The 19,167-nt window shown below is 50.0% G+C and overlaps 1 protein-coding gene and 1 long non-coding RNA gene across 2 annotated transcripts in view; one reads left to right on the forward strand and one right to left on the reverse strand.

Annotated features, from left to right (window-relative positions):
• Positions 1 to 653: 653 nt before the first annotated feature.
• On the reverse strand, positions 654 to 2,992 carry LOC120383325. Its single transcript, XR_005588414.1, has 3 exons — positions 2,491 to 2,992; positions 1,905 to 2,024; positions 654 to 1,219 (listed from the first exon to the last, which is right to left on the reverse strand). It is a non-coding gene; the product is annotated as an uncharacterized LOC120383325 (long non-coding RNA).
• A 98-nt stretch (positions 2,993 to 3,090) lies between these two features.
• RHBDF2 (rhomboid 5 homolog 2) overlaps positions 3,091 to 19,167 on the forward strand; it is a 79,370-nt gene continuing 63,293 nt past the window's right edge. Inside the window, exon 1 of the mRNA XM_039501309.1 lies at positions 3,091 to 3,212. The gene's annotated coding sequence lies outside the window, so the exon portion shown is untranslated. The remainder of the gene's footprint in view (positions 3,213 to 19,167) is intronic.

Here is a 19,167-nt window from a genome sequence, read left to right on the forward strand (position 1 = left end):
GGCTCGGGCACCTGGGGGTAAGTGTCTGTCCTCTCGGTTCTGCCTGCATGGGGCTGGGGAAGCAGTTGTCAGCGCCTGCCCCTCTCAGCCCTGGCACCCCCCATCCCGCCCACAGCCTCTTCACTTGTACCTCCCCCCCATCGCTCCTTTGCCGCACCCCTTTGCCGTACCCCTCCCCTTGTACCCTCCCCCAGCCCTCTCCTCCCGCACCTCCCCCTTCCCCCGCACCTCTTCTCCCGCAGCCCTCCTGATACCCCCTCTCCTCCTTCACCCTCCTCCGTGAGTACATCACACCCCACTTCTCTGCCAGTGTAGCGCCCCCAAGCACCCCCACACCCGCTCCTCTGCCTGAACCCTCTTTACGAGATCCCCATCCCTTTCCGGGTACAAGGTTTGGGGGTTAGTCCCTATGCCTTCCATGTGCATTTGGAGCACTAAAGATGGGGTTGTGGGGGACGGGGGGGGGCGAGATTTATACTGAAGTGAAATAAAAATAGGAGAAACGGTTTGATCCCCACTGCAAGTGTAAACGGGGACTGCTGTGGTGAACAAGGAGGTCACGTTGGGGGGGCGGGAGCCCAGGGCTGGGGCAGCAGGGGGTGAGGGTACTGGTGTGGGGGGAGCCCAGGGCTGGGGTGGGGGGCAGCAAAAAACCTAGAGTCAGCCCTGCCTCTCCCCCCAATAACCACTCTGATCAGGAGAGTGACCCAGGGAGCTCTTGGTTCCCTGCATGGTCCCATTATGATTAGACGTCTCGATGCAGCCTGTGTCTTGTACCTGGGCTAAAGCTTCAGACAACCCCAGTTACAGTAGGCCCCATTTACACTATAGCTTTTAACCACTTTGTAACCAAGTGCCCCTGACTCAGGTATAACGGCATAATAGACTTAGCCTAGGGGCTTGTCTACACTGGGAACGTGACTGTCATAGCTATAGTGGAATAACTATAGACATTACGAGCGCTAAGAGGGGAAGTGGAGTTCGTTCTCCATGGCCCATTTGACCCACAGCCTCCCTGCTGAGACTGCTTAGCGAATGTAGACCTTCAAACTTGTTCCACACAGCCCCTTGAATGGCCCCGATGGCAAGCTATGACTGATCTGGGCTGAAGGAACCTCCCAGCTTCAGGGCCTACAGCTGGTCCTGCGGTTACGGCACCGATGCAGGACCCAGAAGACCTGTGTTCAGTTCATAGGTGTAACCTCCCTCAGTTCACCATCTGTAAAAGGGGGAAATAATCCTTTGTCAGTTGTGTCTAATTAAACTGTACGTGCTTTGGGGGAGGGACTATCTCCCACTAAGTATATGTCCACAGCACAGAGAAGCCCTGATTTTGGCCGGGACCTTAAGGCACAGCTATAAGTAAAACAGTTATATCACAGTCTAAGGCCAAGGGGCAAACTGTGGCATGGGGTCAATTACTTACAAGTTGTATGGCAAAACTGGGAAACGATTCCTCAAATCAAAGAGAGCCACAAGTAAAACCCATACACGGATCTTAACTCGACAATGGAAGATTTCTGCTAGAAACTAACTTCATCTTGAGAAACTGAATCAGCTTAAATTTAGGATAAAAAATGCACCAAAAAACAAAACAAAACCAACCAACCCCCAAAACCATAAGCCTGTGTGCCATACACATAATATTTCCTACTCTTTAATTTAGCCTCTTCCTTAAGCCATTTTTGCAAGAGCAAACACTAATTACTCTATACTCCAGCTCCCAGAGTAAACTTGGCTCCAGTATCTGAGGCTGATTTTGGAAGAAGCGCCACCTTACAAAGGAACAAAGCGCCACCTTACAAAGGAACATCACATTGTATGATGATACTCCATGTGGCTCTGCATTAGCTGCCACTGAACATGCCTGGACATGAGCAGCTATCCAATAAGCCCCACCCTACCCCGTCTCTGCTATTCACTTCTAGTCTCTCCAGCCCGGAGCATCAACACTGCGCCCTGTTCTATGGAGCAGCGAATCTCGACAGGTCTCCTTTCCCATCAGGCAGTACCATGGGACGTTCCTAAGAGAGGGTGAAAGCCACATGAAGGTCTTGAAGATGCAGACAGAGGTAACGTAAAATAATACTTAGTTCTTTTATTGGCAGTTCTAGCTTTAACCAAGTCATCCTCAGGACACCCGGGCAAGGCGAGTAAATAGCACATCATTCCGTGAATGCTAATGCAGACCACTTAAAACACAGAGGCAAGATAAGAAAAATGTATTTCCTGGGGCTGGAGAGTTACTGGCTCCTTGGAGCCATGGATAGACACTACGGGGGGGGGTGGTGTATTCATGATTCCCTCTGCCTTTTGTCCTTACAAATAACACTGCCCACTTATGATACTCTTTGTATTTCCAAAGCCCTGTACAAACATTAGCTAATTAAGCCTAATTATACTCTGGTGAGGTAGAACATAAGGATTATTATCCCCTTTCACGGGATCGACATTAATGATAGAAACAAATGATTAATAAACGCCTCCTACTCTCAGTGCAGGATTATTCATTCCTGTGGATTTGCTTAGTCCAGTTCCAACTTTCAGTAACACAGCCCCGGGGCTCGGGCTCCTTCGGGAAGCGCTGATCCCTCTTCCAGATTTAAATCTCTTCCCGATCCGGAAGGTTTTCCGGGTATTCACTCTAAAATTCCCATTTCTTAACTTCACCCCCTTGCTTGTCATTACCACTGTGCTGCTAGCCTCCTACGGGCAAAGGGGGGCAGAGAGAGGTTAAGCCCCAGCCCCTCTTGGGGCACCTACCTCCCACCCCACGGATTGCTGGGGGCAGAGCCCGAGCCAGAGAGAGAACCGCTCCCGTGGGGGAGACAGACATCGGCACAGCGTTTTCTATGCCCAGCGAACCGGCTGTTCCCAGACCGGGAACGCCTCCCTCTATGCTCAGGGCAGGGCGCAGCCCTAGGATGGGCGGAGGGGACCTGCCTGGGGACTAGTGGTGCCGCTGCGTGGGTCTGTCTGTGGGGAAGGGAAAAGACTTTCTCCACCCCACGTGCCTCTTACCTGCCGCCCCTTAACAACCCATGTCCCGCCCGCCCCAATTAGCCTGACCACGCCTCCCCCAGCGCAGCCCCGCCCCGTTCCTATTAGCCCCGCCCTCCCCCCCAGGTAGAGGAAGGGAGGGAGGCAAGTTCCGCCTAGTTTCTCCCTTAGCCGGCCCGAGGGACGGGACGGATCCTGTGCGGGGCACGGAGGTGAGTTGGGCTCCGCTGCCTCTGAGGCTACCGAGGAAGGGTCGCTGGGGAAGCGGGGGGGCAGGCGCCGGGGGGGGGTGTGTGTGTAAGGGGCAGCTGTGGTGAATGGGGCAGGAAGAGGCGGTGAATGTAAGGGACAGCTAAGGGGATTGCAAGGGGGTAGGGAAGGGGCAGGGAGCGCAGGGGCCGGAAGAGGAGGGCAGGGAGAGGCGGGGAGCGCCGGGGGCAGGGAGAGGCGGCGATTGCAAGGGGCAACTAAGAGGATTGCAAGGGGGTAGAGGAGGGCAGGGAAGGGGCAAGGAGAGGCGGCGAATGCAAGGGGTAGCTAAGGGGATTGCAAGGGGGTAGGGAAGTGGGCAGGGAGCGCAGGGGGGCAGGAAGAGGAGGGTAGGGAGAGGAGGGGAGCGCAGGGGGGCAGGGAGAGGCGGCGAATGCAAGGGGTAGCTGTGGGGGTAGGGAAGGGGGCAGGGAGAGGAGGGGAGCGCAGGGGGGCAAGGAGAGGCGGCGAATGCAGGGGTAGCTGTGGGGAATACGGGCTGCAAGGGGGCAGGGAGAGAGGGAGTTGCAGGGGAGGGGGGGGGGGGGCGGGGAGTTTCCGGGGGGGGGTGCCCGCCGCTGGAGGGGGCGGGAGGCGGGCAGAGTCCAGGCTCGCTGCACGTTGTCCGGAGCTGTTCTGTAACGGAGCCCAGGCGCGCTGCTTCCTTCCTTGTTCGAGCGTCCCCAGCGCGGCGCTTCCCTTCCCGGGGCCGCTCGCTCCGGGCCCTGCTGGGCTGCGCCTTCCGCCTCCCCGCGGCTGGCTACGCGGGGGCTCTGGGGCCGCAGCGTTAATCCAGGGCCCCAAACACCCGCCTCCCCTGCTGCTCAGCGAAGGGGCGAGGCTGCCCCTCCCGGGAGGGTGGCTCTGTGGGCACTGGTGCCAGTGAGCTCGGTGCGTGTGTTCATCAGCGAGGGACCCTCCCCCATCCCTCTTCCTGCTAATAACCAGCGCTAGTTTCAGCTCCCCAGTGGGTCCCTGCCACTGGGGCTGGCTTTCCCCTTCGCCCTACCGAAACCGGCTTTTGGAGTAGGCGGACTTACTCCTTTCACAGTTTCAGAGTAGCAGCCGTGTTAGTCTGTATCCGCAAAAAGAACAGGAGTCCTTGTGGCACCTTAGAGACTAACAAATTTATTGTAGCATGAGCTTTCGTGAGCTACAGCATCCGAAGAAGTGAGCTGCAGCTCACGAAAGCTCATGCTACAATAAATTTGTTAGTCTTTAAGGTGCCACAAGTACTCCTGTTCCTTTCACAGTGACTCCATTCCTCTTCAACCCCCCCGTCAGGCTCTCAAATGAGGGTGTGAAGTGTGATCTTTCAGTGGAACAGCTCTTACCGGTGTCTTCATGTGTTACATAAAAGTGTAACATGTAAAGTTTAAAGGCGCACAGTACAGTAGTTGCTGCTTAACTCTGGGTGTGAAGGGGGCTATTTTCCCTGATGCTCATCTCTTGTGATACTGACTTTTCAAAGACACTGCCTGTTTTATTGTAAATAACTTCTTTTAAAGCCTGCTACAAACATTAAGCAATTTCTGAGTAGTCAAGGACTTCCTTCTTGTTTAAAAGGCTGCCCCTTCAGAAGTTTAGCATCAGCATACTGTAACTTTAAAATGAGCTTTTAAGAATCGACAATCGCTTTAGTTCAGAGCCTTATGCTTGGATATGTCTACACTACAGAGACTATTCCAGTAGAGCCATGTCAGCGTGTCTATGCTAGCATAGTGTAGATGCAGCCTACAGCAACAGATGGAGTTTTCCTGTCAGTGTAGGAATGCCACTTCCCTGAATGAAGTTAGCTACCTTAACAGAAGCACTTTTTTAGTTAACCTAGCTGCGTCTACACTGGGGTCAGGTCACCATAGCTACGTTGATAAGGGATGTGTTTGTTTTTTGTTTGTTTTTTTTTCCACTCCCCTGACTGGCCCAGCTATATCAATCTAACTATTAAGTGTAGACTGGGCCTTGAAATGGCAGTTTTCTCACATCCACCTTGCCCTGGTGTAAATGGCTATACATAGTGCAGGGGCAATGGGGGCATGGTACCATGGTTTAAAAAGGTGCCTTGACATTTTAAAATCTCCCCATTTCTTACCAGCTCACGTGGGAAGGAGCATTCCAGGCCACGTGCACAAGTTTGTTTGGGAGATTTTTGAGTTAAACTGGCAACTCCCCCCTCCCACCCCACGGGGGGAGGGGATGCCAGTGATGATATGGTTTGCGCTAGCACTGTGAGTGCCTAATAAGAGAATTTAATCTAGTTTGTCTCTAGTATATGGCTGGGTAAAAAAATTTCTCAGCAAGGGTTGCATTAGACCAGAGGTTCTCAACTGTGGTCTGTGGACGACCAGTGGTCCACAAGCTCCAGTCAAGTGGTCCATGGATAGTTCCCTCTAAGGTGCACACCTGGGTGGCCGTACATGAGAATGAAGGGTCACCCACCTAATTAGTGGAGCCGCACAGGTATGGCTCCACTAATTAGGTGCCTGGACCCTGCAGAAGATGCACACATAAGGTGAGATAGTGGCCTTGGGGAGAATAGAGGGTAGGTGGGAGGGGGCAGTGGGTGAGAAGAGCGGGGGTTGGGATTTGGGATGTGCAGGGCTGCAGGGGCCAGAGATAGAGGTGACTTTACGCAGCTGCAGGGGAGAGACCCCTCCTCCTTCCTAGCCTCAGCTCTGTAGTTGCTGTTGCTGGGGAGAGACACCCCACCTCCTTCCCAGTCTGCTTTTATTTGTAGGACAAAAAAGTTTAAGGTTTTTTTATATAGTGCTTTTATCCAAAGTGCTTTACAATAGTTAGCTAATGGTACAAGCAACATTTGGAAAGATCATTAAGTGGTCTGCCGAGACCCTCGGCAATTTTCAAGTGGTCTGTGGGGGGAGGGAGGGGAGTTTGCATAGGTGGCAGGTTTGTATAATTTTTAGTGGGGCCCAAAATGGTGGAGCCCCCCCCTCCCCGCTCCCGCCCTGTAAGCCGATATAAAATGAAGCTACAATGCGTCAGTGCCACAAGATTACAAGGGTCAATTTAAAGTGGAAAGTCAGAAGCAGCACTTGCCTACTTCAATATACATTTTACCATCACTGTATAAAAATGGTTCCCAATTGTCGATGCAATCTGATTAATTTAAGAGCACATTACAATTAAATATTTCAATTCTCAGTCATTTTAAGACTTTGTCACACACTAGTTTGTCTGTACACCAGTTTCAGACAATCCTTTATAGCAATTTTAGTCCAGGTCCTATGTGAAACCAATCAATCACTTCCTCCTCTCACCCGCATCGTTTTGTTTTAAGCTGTAATCAAAAGTGGCTTCATCTGCTTTAAAAGTCACAGAGCAGCAGCCACAAGTCTGCAGGTCTTAGGGATATTATCCTGGTCAACTCAGTCAAAATTAATTACAAGCTAGATGGGATTATGATGAGGGGGCACGGCCCCCTCCACTCCCCTCCCCCTCCTGAGGTGCTACAGCACCAGCAGCTTGCACTGCTGTTATGCCGTAGCCCTTAGGCAGCGGTGGCGGCAGCAGCAGCAGCAAGGGAGAGAGACGCACGCTGCGCGCTCTTTACGTTCAGGCAGGGAAGCTCCGGGCAGGGCCGGCTCTAGGTTTTTTGCTGCCCCAAGCAAAAAAAAATTTGGCTGCCCCCCTTCCCAGCCCTGGGCTCCCCCCGTACCCTTCTGCTGCCCTTCTCCAACCCCCAGTAAGCGGTTTGGGGGTTGGAGAATGGGTAGGGGGTTCCGGGGGCCAGTCAAGGGACAAGAAGCAGGGGGGTTGGATGGGGCAGAGGTTTGGAGGGGCAGTCAGGGGACAGGCAGCAGTTGGATAGGCATGGGAGTCCAGGGGGTTTATCAGGGGACAGGTAGGGGGTGGGATCCTGGGGAAGTTGGGTGGGGTCTCAGGAGGGGGCAGTTGGGGACAAGGAGAAGGGAGGCGGAGATAGGGGCTGGAGTCCTAAGGGGCAGTTGTCTCAGGAGGGGGTAATCGGGGGACAAGGACCAGTGGTGCTTAGATAGGGGGTGGGGGTCCTGGGAGGCAGTTGGGGCAGAGGTCTGGGGAGGGGGCAATCAGCGGCCAGGGGCTGGGATTCAAAGGGCTCTGGGCTGCTGGCAGCCGCGGGGAGCCCTGAGCCCTTTAAATCCCAGCCGCCACAGCTGGGATTCAAAGGGCTCTGGGCTCTCTGCTCCTGCGGGCAGCAGAGAGCCCTCTGACTCCCGGCCGCGGCTGGGATTTAAAAGGCTCTGGGCTCCCTGCTGCTGCCGGCAGCCCAGAGCCCTCTGATTTCCGGCTGCGGCTGGGATTTAAAGGGCTCTGGGCTTCCCGTGGTTGCAGGCAGTCCAGAGCCCTCTGATTCCCAGCCGTAGCTGGGATTTAAAAGGCTCTGGGCTCCCCGCTGCTGCCAGCAGCCCAGAGCCCTCTGATTCCCGGCCGCGGCTGGGATTTAAAAGGCTCTGGGCTCCCCGCTGCTGCCAGCAGCCCAGAGCCCTCTGATTCCCGGTCATGGCTGAGATTTAAAGGGCTCTGGGCTCCCCGCGGTTGCAGGCAGCCCAGAGCCCTCTGATTCCCAGCCACGGCTGGGATTTAAAAGGTTCTGGGCTCCCCGCTGCTGCCAGCAGCCCAGAGCCCTCTGATTCCCGGCCGCGGCTGGGATTTAAAAGGCTCTGGGCTCCCCGCTGCTGCCAGCAGCCCAGAGCCCTCTGATTCCCGGTCATGGCTGAGATTTAAAGGGCTCTGGGCTCCCCGCGGTTGCAGGCAGCCCAGAGCCCTCTGATTCCCAGCCACGGCTGGGATTTAAAAGGTTCTGGGCTCCCCGCCGCAGCGGGCAGCCCAGAGCCATCTGATTCCTGGCTGCAGCTGGGATTTAAAGGGCTCTGGGCTCCCTGCGGTTGCAGGCAGCCCAGAGCCCTCTGACTCCCCTGCGCTCCAAGCAGGGGAGAAACCTAGCTCCAAATATTGGTGGAGCAGAGCCTCTGATTGTGAATATTCCTGGGGCTTTAGCCCCACGAGCCCATATAAGTTGGCGCCCATGGGAGTTTGAGAGCTACTGTATTGGACAATATCAGAGGGGTAGCCATGTTAGTCTGGATCTGTAAAAGTGGCAAAGAGTCCTGTGGCACTTTATAGACTAACAAATGTATTGGAGCATGAGCTTTCGTGGGTGAATACCCATGTTCCTCGGATGTGTTAGACAACAGCACCCTTCTGATGCTTCTCCAGTATTCAAATGAGGTGCAAAATGGTACAGATGCTTAAATGGGTTTTCCTTATTTGTAGTGTCACACTTCAGTAAAACAGCTTCCCCAGCTGCAGACGTAGTTTTAATTGAAAGCTATTTTTGACATTTGTCTATGCTGCCTGCTTCTCTTCCCGCTCCCTCTCAGCCTTCTCAGTGCTGCATTGAGTAAACAGGGCGCAGCTTTCCTGTAAGGCTGGGTTTTACATGAATGCTATTGCCTAACAAAAAGACACACACAGTTACATTAGTCAGCACTTTCCTGGGTCATGCAAAGCAATTGAATCATCAGTGACAATTGGGGAAGGATCTGGAAAACTGGCTAGAGAGAAACACGTGATGCTGCGAATGGAGTTCCCATTTAAAGGGAAGAAATTAGTGAGAGAACCTATCTTATCCAGCTCTGTTTCCTTTCTTAGCAATACTGGTGCCAGACTTAAGAAATGTTACTGGTTTATTTGGATGGGATGAGCAGACTCTTCTGGTCCTGGCGGTGCTGACCTGCCTAGCTACAGATCTAGCATTGTTTTGGCTACACGAACTGCACTTGATAAAATGTCTCTGCAGACGTATTTCCTTTCCCTTTCTGCTAGATTACAGTGGGGACTAATGGCTTAAAACTTTTTTCTGTTTGGGTTTTTCAAGCTTTCACATGGGCTCTTAATTCAGAAGCCTGTCGGGAGCAAATCCCTCTAAGTCTTGGGGAAAAACTAAAACAAATAATGTAGCTGCCACTTAGATGCAGCCACAGGGGAGGGAAAGAGGCTGGGTGTTCTCTTCCTCCCTGTGAATTTTGTCATCTCCCCTCCCCATTACAATAAAGTTGGAGGGCTGACCTTTAGCCGCCCACAGCTTCCTACATGCCTTTGTGCTGTAATGGTCACTTCTCATGGGGATTTCCAAAATGAGCTAACGGACACATGCTGCTGTTCTAGGCTTGCAGAACCCTGTGGGCACAGAAGGACGCTCCCCATCCATTTGGACTGTCCCTGTAATTCCCCTCTAATCTGAGAGGCGAAGAGCAATCTTGTCTTGGTTACCCTAATGGTCGGCAGCAGGATGACTGCAGTGCTTTGCCCTCTCAAAGCCTTTGGTGTGTCCACGAAGTCTAGGTGTAATGTGCTTTCTTGGACTCTTGAATTTATTAATCTCAGTCTAGGCTTTCTCTGAGCAGGGCTACCGCTAAAGTCCTGTGTAGCACTGTGTGAAGTAACGCATGAAGGGCCCCATTCACCTCTTCCCACAGCTGTTTCCTGTTCTTGTGTGCGATCTCTGGTGATGCACCAAGCAAGTTTGGAGGGGTTAGAATTGTCCCTGGTGGTTGCTTGTCTAAGACTGTCATGAAATTTCAGCCTTAAAGTTCTTTCCAGAATTGGCAAGTTTGTGCCTTTGTCAAATACACAGTACTTCTAACCTTGGGTAAACCTCTTGTTGCTGATCCTTCACTGCACATGCTGTGTTGCTGTTGCCAATTAATCTTCCATCAACTGCAATGGAACATTAGTATATACTGTCCTTGTGCTTCCTCAGCTCAGCGGGTGGCTCCTCCCTGGCCGTTCCTGAAATATACACTAGAATATGGGTGGCTAAAGGAACAGTGTTAGCATGATGGGGTCGCTGTGTTTCAGTAGACAAGGATTTTTGTCCAGATGTAGCTATGAAAACCCTTAGCATAGATGTGCTGCGTGGCTCTGGTGTGACTTACACCAGGGTAGATTGCACCCATGCCCACTGGGAGTTTGTGCTAGTATAGCTATATCGGTGCAAAATCTATGCTAGAGACAAGCCCTACCCTGCCTGACCCCCACATGCACTCCCCCACATTGTGAAGACTATATAGTGCAGAGTGGCTGCGCAAAGGAACAATATATATCAGTCTGTGCTTTCACTGCAACCACTCTTAAATTGAAAAGGGTATAGCTAACGTGGCTGGACCTAAATCTAGACCTGGGAGGTTTGTTTAGCCATGCCATTCTGCATGCTGTGCTGCCCCTCAGCTCTGACTTGTGGGTCAGCAGAGTATTGCAATGTGAAAATGGTGGGAGGAAAAAGGGGTAAGTAGGGAGGTGACAAAGTTTGCCGATGACACAAAATAGTTAAGTCCAAAGCAGACTGCAAAGAGTTACAAAGGGTGACTGGGCAACAAAATGGCAGATGAAATTCAATATTGATAAATGCAAAGTAGTGCACATTGGAAAACATAATCTCAACTCTATGTACAAAATGATGGGATCTAAATTAGCTATTGCCACTCAAAAAAGAGATCTTGGAATCATTGTGGATAGTTCTTTGAAGACATCAGCTCAGTGGGCAGCGGCAGTCAAAAAAGCAAACAGAATATTAGGAACCATTAGAAAAGAGGGAAAACAGAAAATATCATAATGCTGTAATATAAATATCATAATGCTGTGAATACTGTGTGTGGTTCTGATCACCCCATCTTAAAAAAAGATATATATTGGAAATGGAAAAAGAGATGGAAGCTGCTCTATGAGGAGTAATTACAAAGACTGGGACTTTTCAGCTTGGAAAAGAGACGACTATCAGGGGGGATATGACAGAGGTCTATAAAATCATGACTGGCATGGAGAAAGTAAATAAGGAAATGTTATTTACCCCTGTGTATAGCACAACCACCATGGGTCACTCAATGAAATTAATAGGCAGCAGGTTTAAAATAAACACAAGGAAGTACTTTTTCACACAATGCACAGTCAGCCTGTGGAACTCGTTGCCAGGGGATGTTGTGGAGGCCAAAACTATAAGTGGGTTCAAAAAAGAACTAGATAAGTTCATGGAGAATAAGTCTATCAATGGCTATTAGCCAGGATGGTCAGGCTGCAACCCCACGTTCAGCTTATTAACCTTAACAGTTTCTGTATTAACCATTAGTCATCTATAGATTTGGACTGACTTTGTGCTTTAATGCAAGACCTTGTACTTACTGACCTGGGGCTCTGTATATGGAGAGAAGAGGAAAAGAATTAGTCTCTAATCTAGACTCTGAATCCCACAATGTGAAGTGTTTTATTTTTGTTTCTTAAGGCTGCCTCTTGCTATGATTTTGTTTTTAAATTGCTTTGGAAACAAGTAATTGGGTTAGTATGATCTTATTTAAAATCTCCCGCTTCTAATAACCAGCTACTCAGACACTGTAAATTTACTGTCACAAAAACAAGATTGATAATACAGACTCAAGTGCTGCTCTGCAGAAGTCGGCCTCTCACAATGTGTATGTTCGTGCTCCTAGTTTTCTGATACTGCTCCTCACTTTGACATACAATGACCTGCTGTTCCAGTCATTGGCTTCTTCTTCTAAGCAGGTTTTTCTGCTGGCGAATGGTGTGAATAAACTTTGACCAGGGAGTAGACTGAGTTCACCTAAACTCAATACATTTGTGACTGCCAGGAATCCAAGGTTGTTCACGTAGGAGGGTTTTTTTAATGGCTTTGCTTTCTCTGCAACAACTGAGGATGTTGCAAACGCCTAAAGCTGTGCTAGAGGTGCATTTAATGGGAAAACAGAGGACTTCAAATGGAGGCCTCGTTTGTGAAAAGGGAGCCATTATTTAATATTAAAATGTAATTACTCTGTGTGCACAGGGATCATAAATGCTTTTACTTAATTAAAAGCTTTGCAGCTCATCACCAACGAGCCTCTGCTTCTCTGCCAGGTCAGTGTAGTGTTCACTTCATATGATACTAAATCTGTGTCTTTCTGAGAGGTATTGGACCAATTATTCTTGTAAATAAGAATCCAGGGCTCTAGGGGACTTGCTAGCTTCCTGCTCACTGTTGTGTTGTGGGAGCATTATGGTGCTTTGGGTAACAATTTGCTATCCTCCATCATTCTAGTGCGTGCAGAAGGCATCCTCCTTTTTAAAACACCCTTTTCCTCTTTCTGTAAATAGTACACTAACACCTGGTTTTCTGTCCTCTGACTTAATTTCTCATTTAGTCACTATCGCTTTAAAATATATACAGGGAAGGGGAGGAAAGAGCTAGCTCACTATTTTCCCTAGAGTATTACCAGCAAGATCTACATCTGGGACTGAGAAAAAGGATGTCGGACTTAATCCCTGTGCAAGCTGCTTTTTGTGATATGATAAGGAAGCTTTGTCTAATCGTTGGACCATGACACTGCCAGCCAGGACTCCTGATTATATTCCCTGGCTGCCTCTCTCTTGCTGTATGGCCTTGGGCAAGTCCTTTAGGCTCAGATAATCAGAGAGATCCCCCATTGAAGTCCCTGGGAATTAGACACCTCAGGTTCTGGGCTTTAACCTCTCTGTATATCAGGCCAGCTTGATCCTTAATATAGGAGTGTTTGTCACACTCCTGGTGTGAATGCGCTGTATGGGTGTAAAAAGTGAGTTGCAGTGGTGAGGCTCACCTCTGTTCTTAAGGTGGCACAGTGCATCTACACTAGGGGTGTGCACCAATACACCCCTCTTCCCTGTCCCCCTCCCACCCACCCACCCCCCAAAAAAATATCCGCAGGTAGACAAGGCATTGGCCTCTCCTGGTGCAAAGTGAGGATGTTGGTTTGGTTTTTTTTTAACCCAGTTAGTAGGTGTGTTGTGAGGCTTACTGTCTCAGATCTTCAGATAAAATGTACTATACAAGCACAACGTATCATAACGTTTGCTGCTGGATCCGTGCCTGGTATCTCAGCAAAACCTCAGTGCATTTCTATACTCTCCTTTTTCTTGATTCCCAGGCTGCTGTTCTGTTCAGCCCATATGTTCCTTTCTCTCTTTAATCCACGGGTGAGGGCGTGGAGCAATCTCCTTTGAGTGAATCCATTGGAAAACAGTTGTAGAATTCTATTCTTTGTAGCTTGTTTGGTTTTGGGGCAGGACGGGGATGATGGGAGGATCTTCCACATTCTGTGGCCTTGTGAGGACAGTGAACGTACGTGGGTGTGTTGCACTTGTCAGAATTAAACTGGGCTCCTTGGGGTTGGGGCCTGACTCAGTGAGTGTTTGTAAAGCATTTTGTTACCTCTCTAAACAACAATAGCTATGGGGGAGACTGCACCCTTTCATGGAGAGAGATTTTGGCTCCGAAGTCTGGAACTCAGGGCAATGCTCAAGGTGCTTAGATCAGGGGTTTTGGTTCCAGATAGACCCATCTAACTCTGGGCACTTTTGGATGAAGTCTGACCCTAGGGAGACAATGTCCTGTATCAAGAGTTGATGTGCCCAGAGGGCTTTAGCCCATGGAGAGGAGGGACCAGTGGTATCTCTGCCCTTCAGCTTTCCCCGGTCTCTACAGACCACCCTTGGGGGAGCGGGGGGGCTGTTGAGTAGGTGTTGTAGGGGCAGGGTGGGATGGATGCAGTGCCCTTCCGCCATGGGTGTGCGCCCATACACTGCTCCGTGGGCAATCGACAGGAAGGCTGGAAGAGCAGAAGCCCCCTTCTATGCTATCAACCCCCCTTCTAGGAGGGGTTCCAGGGACATTTGCTGCTGGAAGAGTCCCTGGCAGTGTGGGGCAGGAAGCCCAGGTGCTGGGCCAATGGTTGTCTGCCTGCATGAGTCTCTCCTAATTGTAGACCCAACCTCTGAGAAGGACCCTTTCCCAAGAGAATTCAGAGGGCCCTGCACAGGATGGGGGTGCTCTTCCCATGGGGTTCATCTGGCCCATAGAACAGCTGGAGTCTGGAGCACAGACCTGGTTTACTCTGCCTGTTCCTAGTTCTGGATTTTTGGAGTAGCTCAGGCTCTGAAGTTGCAAACTGGCAGCATCTGTGAATGCAGCATTCATTCCCCTGGGCAGCATGTTGGGGTGGATGAATGCCTCGGTGGGAAGCCTGGATTATAGGTTTCAAATTGCTTCTTGGTTTAGGAAGCTTTTCTCCATTGCAAAGGGATGTTGTGGGGAGGTTTTCTTTAAGCCTTGGGTGAGGAACTGAGCAGAACAGGGTTCAGATGGAAATAGTGGGACAAGCTTGGCAAGCGTCTCTCCCCTGGGGCTGTCAAGGGGATCTCTTTCTAGCGCACAGATGGCTGGAGCAGAGACCTTTATCTTGGCCGCACTAATGCTCTGGGAAACAGTGCTGCTCACTAAAATGATGCTTGTGGAGAGGAAGGGAATGGCACCTTGCCAGCATGCAGGCAGATAGCAACTGTCTGTACAGAATTACACATGCTGCTTTTCTTCACGTCTACCTTCTATCTGGACGCAGTAGCCTGCTTGTGCCAAAACCTGCTAAAAGAATAGCATAGAGAGCAACACAATGCAAAGAAGACCCAGTGAACACCCTTTCCATGCATGAGCGGGTGTACGTCAAATCTCATTGTAAAATAGCCCTAAGCTGGAAACAGGCGTAATGTGTAAGCTGTTCCAACCCAGCTCTGTCCTGAGCTCCACTGCCCCTATGTTCTCCACTGAGTGTTGTCTGTGTCTACACAAGGCATTGATACCTTGTTCTAGACCCTTCCTTCCCCTCCGGGCTGCATGTGAACTTGGCGCAGCTAAATATTCCACCCATGTTCTCTTGCTGGGCTGTAAATGTTTCCCCGGGGTGTTTGCCACCCAAATGTTGCAGCACTGTGCTAATGTATGAGAGCCGCACCATGAGACTGTTTTTTCATTGGCAGATGGAATAAGCAGAGAGAAGTCAATTACATATTTAAATTTTTAATGTCAATGATCCTGTTAGTGATGACTTTTTAAACCAAACTGCCTCCCATAAATGTCACAACTTTCCCCCCCGAATCCTATATGTTCAAGTGGCTCAGGTGAGAAGTGGTTCCTCAATCTCATGTGTCTGTTCCTAGTGGCTATCTGTTACCCATCTTGTGGTGATAGTTACTGTCATGATAGTACTGAATAGGCGTTGCAAAGGATAGGGGATGGGATTAGGCAGGCCAGGGACTGAGCCTCAGGTCAGGAAAACACATGCGTGAGACCCCAATGATTTAAGCACCTGCTGAAGTGCTGTTGTCAGTAGGGATGTCCTCCTGTTGGCCAGCTGAAGGCAAAAAGCTTGCCTGTTGCCTGCCTGTGGTATCCATGGACCAGTGCTGCTTAATTCTAACACTTTTTAAAGCTTTACTGTATGTATATGTTTGCTAGGGGAGTGATGGGTGCTCATAGTACAGGTTAAGAACTCCTCACCCTTCCTGATGCCCTTCATGTGGCTTTCAGACATGTTCCACCTTTATCTGAACGAGAAGGAGAATTGATAGAAAAGGCATGATGAGAAATTGGCTTGGTCTATGTGGCTTAGCACATTGCTTATTCTCCAGCAGAGGGGCCTGGTGTGAAGCTGTCATGCAGCCAGCCAATTATTAGGTGTGCTATATACACTGGCTCCAACTGATCCACACAGGTAGACCCCGCCTGCATCAGTGCAGAGCCCTGTGGATGACTGTACTGGAGTAGTAGGTAGGGTGCAGGACTGGGACTTGGGAGACCTGGGTTCAATTTCTGACTCTGCCACTGGCCCGCTTGGGTGACCCTGGGCAAATCACTGCCTAGCTCTTTGCCTCAGTTTCCCCATCTGTCATACTGACCTCCTTTTGTGCACTGAGCAATATGGATGGAAGTGCTATGTGACAGCTAGGTCGGGGCTGTTTGCATGGAGGATTGTTATGGTCCCTCTCGTTCTGCTGATGACCCTCTTGGCTCAAATGAAAAAGTACATGCAGAGGCCAGGACTTTCAAACAGCAAGTGGGGTGTTCATAACTGTCTGGATTTTCAGACTGCCCAGTAGAGGGAGATTTTTTCAAAGGCACAAATGGGGAATTATGCAGTTATTTGCTTACACACCTAACTCCTGGCATGGAATTTCAAAAATGTTGGCCCTAAAATATTTCAGATTATTTGGAAAAATATACACGGTGATGCAGCAAATCAGAGAGCTCAGCTTTAACCTACAGTGTGATGAGGCACAGTGCAGTGGAAGTGATTTGGTTTTTCTCATCAGGGTGATGCTTGCTTGGGAGAGGAGGGCTTGGTTACGGGACAACAATTTTGCAGCTAAGTCTCCAGTTTTCAAAGCAGGAATCTGGGGATGTTTTCGAAGGCTCCAGCAGGAAGGTGCCTTCTTGCCTGAAGTTAAAGCATCACTTTGGAACTGCAGAATTGGCTCCTCCTGCCTTTACATTTATGCAGACTTGGTTTCTTCATGGTACAGGGACCACTGCAAATCTTGAGGTGTCATTGAACTGTCTCATTAATGTGTTGTAATTTCACTTACTAGCTGGTTTGGCAGCCTCCCTGAGAGCTGGAAGCCACAGTGCTAGCTTGTTTCCCTCCCTTCCTGGGAAGTTGAAACAAATCATGTGCTGGCAGGTCATCTGCTTAGGGACAGGAAGCTGGGTGGCTAGAGATGCCTCAGTGTGTAAACTGGGCTTCCCTAAAAGCCGGATAGTCAAATGCTGGTCAGGTGCAACACAGCACACATCTACATGCTGACTGAGTGATCCCTGCCTTAGCGTGGGTAAGCTGTCTGGAAGGAGGCTGATCAACTCCAGGCTTGTGTTGTGATTGTGTCAACAGGAGCAGTCTCTGCCAGGTGTGCTTGTACTACGCAGCGCTGTCCACAGACGCACACAGCACACCCACAGAGTTCCCAGCCGAAGTGTGTGTAACTTTCCAAAGTGGGCACTTCTCTGGCAAGCACAATAGGTGGCTCTGAAAACTTCCTTGCACATTCATGTGCTGTCTCATGGCTCAAAGCTCTAATAGCAGACTCCTGTAGCAAGGCTCTGGCCTGCTGGGTGACTTTGGGCAAGTCCCTTCCCTGGGCCTCCATGCCCCCATCTGCAAAAGGGGAATAATGATGCTGACCTCTCTGGTAAAGCGCTTTGCGATCACTGATGGAAAGCACTGGGGTTTCCTTTTATTAGCAGCACATTTGCAAAGCTCTCTACAGACTAAGTGTCCTGAGAGCTGGTTTTGCCAATGATTCTACCAGTGTGTGAACTTGAGCAAGTCATCTTTGGGTGGCTCCATTTCTGGGTTCCCGCAAAAATCACCGAGCTGGTGTTTCCTCTCTTTGGGTAACTTCCCTGCCAGTGCTGTATTGCTTTCCGCATCTTGGCTACTCCGCCCGTCAGGCGCGATCAGTCTGATGAGAGGTTGTCCGCAGGGAGGCTCAGTGTCTGGGTCACTTATTACTACTGATGCAGATGTACATGTGTGTATCAGTGTTCCATTAGCATCTTCTTCACCTTGAAAGGGGCTGAATTAAACTCTAAAACACCAACTGAAGCCCCGCACCTGTCTCAACCTCCAGCGTACTGTGGTTTCAAGTAACGCTTGAAATGCTAACACTTCTCTAGTCTGCAGTCAGTATTCCCTGCTAGTTGTGTGGTGTCTCTCTCGCTACCGGGGAAGAGACCTGTTAACAAAGAGAAGAATGTGGTTGCCAGCTGTCGCACGTTGGCAGAGGAAGTCTGAGACTGATCCAACACCTGATATACTTGGAACGCTGTGTAAATTCCCCAGCCCGATGTTGCTCCTTTTAGCTTATTTGTGGCTTAGGTCTTTTCCTGCTGAAGGGTGCCCTTGTGAATAGGGCACTGACTTGGGACTCAGGATGATCTGAGTTCTAGACCTAGTTTTGCCCTGCACTTCCTGTGTGACACTGGGCAAATTGCTGTAATGCTCTTGTGTCATTTCCCCATTTCTACGAACTGGTGTGTTCTAAAACTCCCTACAGTCAACACAGTTTTATTGGTATCAAGGTGCTCTCTGCCCGTACAGCTTATTTCTGTACAGGAAGGGGAATAACTATACCAGTATAAGGCACATGTCTAGTGGTATAACTGTGTCCACACTAGGGCTTTTACCAGTGTAACCATGTAGGTAAAAAATCAACCCGAACCAAATAGTTCTATGTGTGCAGTTTGTATTGCTATACCAGACCAAACAATGGAGAGGTGGTCAGAAGCCATAGTGGTTGCACTGTAGAGTACCCTAGGTGTAATGTGCTTTCTTGGACTCTTGAATTTATTAATCTCAGTGAGGGCTGGATTGAGCCATTTTTCATAAATAGAATCAGAAATATGCATATTTGGTGTTCCAGGCACGTCTGTCTCCAAAGGAATTGGCTGTTTACCTCCAGACTGGCATCTTTCCTTCTTCATGGTACTTAGTGATCCCATGGCCTGGCTTCCAGAGGTGCTGAGTGCCCATGACTCTGGAACCAATGGGAGCTCGGCACTTCAGGCTCCCTACCTCCTTCCCTCTTCAAGAGGTTCCCAAGCTCCATGCCTGTCAGTGACCCAGTGGGGTTGGGTACATGTTATCCCCATGTTACAAATGGGGAGACAACTGCCCAAAGCCACATGCACTGAGCTATTGGGAGCTCATGACATCCAACCCTGCAATCGCTCCTCTAAACCGTGCTGCTTTTCTGTTGTTTAGATGCAGTCTCATATTCTGGGCAGCCATGTTCTCCCTTTAATTGTGTCTTTGGTGCAGAGTTAGCCTGGGCTAGCCTAGCCCTGGTGAGCATCCCCGTTGCAAAGCACTACCCATGACAGACCCATGTAACTGCATCCACAGTGGTGCTGTCCTAACCTGTGTGCTGGGGTGGATGTCTGGTGGGGTATCCTGTGGCTCTTAGAGGTGCATTAACCTGGGTTGCTCTATAAATTTGTTCTCCGGGTGCTCTTGCTTAGCATGGAGCTGTTGCTTGTGTCATTGACATGAAATATTGTTCTCA

This window comes from Mauremys reevesii, linkage group 15 (genome assembly GCF_016161935.1).
Source record: "Mauremys reevesii isolate NIE-2019 linkage group 15, ASM1616193v1, whole genome shotgun sequence".
In the NCBI taxonomy this organism is placed as follows: domain Eukaryota; kingdom Metazoa; phylum Chordata; order Testudines; family Geoemydidae; genus Mauremys; species Mauremys reevesii.